The sequence below is a fragment of the Cygnus atratus genome, unplaced genomic scaffold (genome assembly GCF_013377495.2).
Source record: "Cygnus atratus isolate AKBS03 ecotype Queensland, Australia unplaced genomic scaffold, CAtr_DNAZoo_HiC_assembly HiC_scaffold_164, whole genome shotgun sequence".
In the NCBI taxonomy this organism is placed as follows: domain Eukaryota; kingdom Metazoa; phylum Chordata; class Aves; order Anseriformes; family Anatidae; genus Cygnus; species Cygnus atratus.
The window spans coordinates 18067-21778 of record NW_026109757.1 but is presented as its reverse complement, the minus strand read 5'-3'; the positions used below and the strand labels follow the sequence as shown (position 1 = coordinate 21778).

General features: G+C 68.9%; 1 long non-coding RNA gene across 1 annotated transcript; it reads left to right on the top strand.

Moving 5' to 3' along the window:
• The first annotated feature begins 2354 nt into the window (after nucleotides 1-2354).
• Nucleotides 2355-2724, top strand: LOC118248719 (uncharacterized). Its single transcript, XR_004778836.2, has 3 exons — nucleotides 2355-2409; nucleotides 2484-2543; nucleotides 2673-2724. It is a non-coding gene; the product is annotated as an uncharacterized LOC118248719 (long non-coding RNA).
• The last annotated feature ends 988 nt before the right edge of the window (nucleotides 2725-3712 follow it).

Sequence of the window (3712 nt, the reverse complement as noted above, 5' to 3'; positions counted from 1 at the left end):
GCGCGGCGCCGCCCGGGCAGCTTTCGGCGCGGCGCCGCCCGGGCAGCTTTCGGCGCGGCGCCGCCCGGGCAGCTTTCGGCGCGGCGCCGCCCGGGCAGCTTTCGGCGCGGCGCCGCCCGGGCAGCTTTCGGCGCGGCGCCGCCCGGGCAGCTTTCGGCGCGGCGCCGCCCGGGCAGCTTTCGGCGCGGCGCCGCCCGGGCAGCTTTCGGCGCGGCGCCGCCCGGGCAGCTTTCGGCGCGGCGCCGCCCGGGCAGCTTTCGGCGCGGCGCCGCCCGGGCAGCTTTCGGCGCGGCGCCGCCCGGGCAGCTTTCGGCGCGGCGCCGCCCGGGCAGCTTTCGGCGCGGCGCCGCCCGGGCAGCTTTCGGCGCGGCGCCGCCCGGGCAGCTTTCGGCGCGGCGCCGCCCGGGCAGCTTTCGGCGCGGCGCCGCCCGGGCAGCTTTCGGCGCGGCGCCGCCCGGGCAGCTTTCGGCGCGGCGCCGCCCGGGCAGCTTTCGGCGCGGCGCCGCCCGGGCAGCTTTCGGCGCGGCGCCGCCCGGGCAGCTTTCGGCGCGGCGCCGCCCGGGCAGCTTTCGGCGCGGCGCCGCCCGGGCAGCTTTCGGCGCGGCGCCGCCCGGGCAGCTTTCGGCGCGGCGCCGCCCGGGCAGCTTTCGGCGCGGCGCCGCCCGGGCAGCTTTCGGCGCGGCGCCGCCCGGGCAGCTTTCGGCGCGGCGCCGCCCGGGCAGCTTTCGGCGCGGCGCCGCCCGGGCAGCTTTCGGCGCGGCGCCGCCCGGGCAGCTTTCGGCGCGGCGCCGCCCGGGCAGCTTTCGGCGCGGCGCCGCCCGGGCAGCTTTCGGCGCGGCGCCGCCCGGGCAGCTTTCGGCGCGGCGCCGCCCGGGCAGCTTTCGGCGCGGCGCCGCCCGGGCAGCTTTCGGCGCGGCGCCGCCCGGGCAGCTTTCGGCGCGGCGCCGCCCGGGCAGCTTTCGGCGCGGCGCCGCCCGGGCAGCTTTCGGCGCGGCGCCGCCCGGGCAGCTTTCGGCGCGGCGCCGCCCGGGCAGCTTTCGGCGCGGCGCCGCCCGGGCAGCTTTCGGCGCGGCGCCGCCCGGGCAGCTTTCGGCGCGGCGCCGCCCGGGCAGCTTTCGGCGCGGCGCCGCCCGGGCAGCTTTCGGCGCGGCGCCGCCCGGGCAGCTTTCGGCGCGGCGCCGCCCGGGCAGCTTTCGGCGCGGCGCCGCCCGGGCAGCTTTCGGCGCGGCGCCGCCCGGGCAGCTTTCGGCGCGGCGCCGCCCGGGCAGCTTTCGGCGCGGCGCCGCCCGGGCAGCTTTCGGCGCGGCGCCGCCCGGGCAGCTTTCGGCGCGGCGCCGCCCGGGCAGCTTTCGGCGCGGCGCCGCCCGGGCAGCTTTCGGCGCGGCGCCGCCCGGGCAGCTTTCGGCGCGGCGCCGCCCGGGCAGCTTTCGGCGCGGCGCCGCCCGGGCAGCTTTCGGCGCGGCGCCGCCCGGGCAGCTTTCGGCGCGGCGCCGCCCGGGCAGCTTTCGGCGCGGCGCCGCCCGGGCAGCTTTCGGCGCGGCGCCGCCCGGGCAGCTTTCGGCGCGGCGCCGCCCGGGCAGCTTTCGGCGCGGCGCCGCCCGGGCAGCTTTCGGCGCGGCGCCGCCCGGGCAGCTTTCGGCGCGGCGCCGCCCGGGCAGCTTTCGGCGCGGCGCCGCCCGGGCAGCTTTCGGCGCGGCGCCGCCCGGGCAGCTTTCGGCGCGGCGCCGCCCGGGCAGCTTTCGGCGCGGCGCCGCCCGGGCAGCTTTCGGCGCGGCGCCGCCCGGGCAGCTTTCGGCGCGGCGCCGCCCGGGCAGCTTTCGGCGCGGCGCCGCCCGGGCAGCTTTCGGCGCGGCGCCGCCCGGGCAGCTTTCGGCGCGGCGCCGCCCGGGCAGCTTTCGGCGCGGCGCCGCCCGGGCAGCTTTCGGCGCGGCGCCGCCCGGGCAGCTTTCGGCGCGGCGCCGCCCGGGCAGCTTTCGGCGCGGCGCCGCCCGGGCAGCTTTCGGCGCGGCGCCGCCCGGGCAGCTTTCGGCGCGGCGCCGCCCGGGCAGCTTTCGGCGCGGCGCCGCCCGGGCAGCTTTCGGCGCGGCGCCGCCCGGGCAGCTTTCGGCGCGGCGCCGCCCGGGCAGCTTTCGGCGCGGCGCCGCCCGGGCAGCTTTATCTCAGATCGAGCTAACGAGCAGCTGAGGTAAAGGAGCTGGGAAGAGGGAGGTATTGCAGGAGGTACGCTGTGCCTATGAGGTGCCTCAGGGTGTGCTTTTTCTCTTGTCTCTGAAGGTGCCTAGTGCAGTCTTGGACAGGGAAATCCCCGTGTCATGGAGCAGTGAGGGAAGGTGAGCGTGTTGTCAGCCTAGTCGTCCCTTATCCGAAGCGAAGGGAAGACATTCAGGTGTTTCCCTCTGAGGGTCTGAGGTGAGGCTGTTTGGGACAGAGGAGCAGTATGGCAGGTGGTCGCTTGCAAGCACAGTGGTCATTTTGTCCTTTAGTATTCCCAGGTGGCATGGGTGATGCTGGCTGTTCCTTTCGAGCTTGGATCTAACTTCCAGGTACAGAGGCAAGTGGACTGCTGTTTTGAAACGATAACATTAAATATGGGGTCACTTCTGTTGTTGAGGGATGGGTGCTAATACTGGCAGCTGAATGTTTATCTTCTGACTGTGTTTTCTTTTGTTCAGGCTGAAACGCAGTGTGCAGTACAGGACATCAAGACCCGAGCTATCTCTGGAGTGACTCTGGTGAGTGAACAGAGGTAGCTGTTATTTTTGGCTGTGACTGCAGTTATTTTACTACACGAAATAGAGTAAAATTCCAGTTTCTCTTTTAGAGGTGCTCTAGGTGGCTTCAGAGAACGGGTGGAAGCATCTGCCACGTGGGGTAGGTAAGCAGCTGAGGTAAAGGAGCAGATGAGAGTAACTGTCCTAAGGGTGCTGTGGCTTTTGCTGCTGTGGTTGCTTTCTCTTCTGTTTATCAGGTGCCACAGGCAAGGTGGGCTGTGATAGTCTTCAGAACAGGAGCAAAGCACGTCACTTGAATGCTGTTTGGTTCCTGAGGCAGGTGTTGTAGAGGAGAAAAGCTTTAAATATTCAAAGCTGAAGCAAAAATAAATAAACCACAGCTGCTGCTTCTCCTCTTTCTACTTTTTTGTGCTTTGCCCCTCCTTTTCACCTTTCCCAGGTGATTGGGTTTGGGTGCTGGGCAGGGCCAAATGGTATATGAGCCCCAGGCATGCTATCAGAGAGCTCATTCTGCCTGGGGTGCACTTTGGGGTAAGTGCTTTGGTTTTCCTTCAGTCAGTTGCAGGGGTCTTTAGATGGGTCAGAGTCTATGGACTGATGGGTTTCCAAGTAGAGACCGGTACGCCTATCTTTTTGAGGTAACAACTAGTAGGATCTGTTAGAGTAAACCAATCTAGTAATAGGTGCCTGTATTGCATGCAGCTCTTCTTCAGGTGAGTAATTGTTACAGCATGTTTACGGATAGGATGGCAATGTTACTTTGTGTGTTTGCTTTGTGGTTTGGGGTCCCTTATGATTTTTGCAGAATTAAGGCAAATATTATCAAAGTTATAGCGTTGGTGGCAAAGTGATGGAGCAGGGTTTAGGAGGTAAGTATCATCGAAGCTCCCTGTGTAAGCATGTATCTGAAAACAGCAGCAGTAGGCGTGTAAGGTGTAGTCTTTTTCAGGGTTAGGGACAGTTTGTTCTATTCTTGGAGC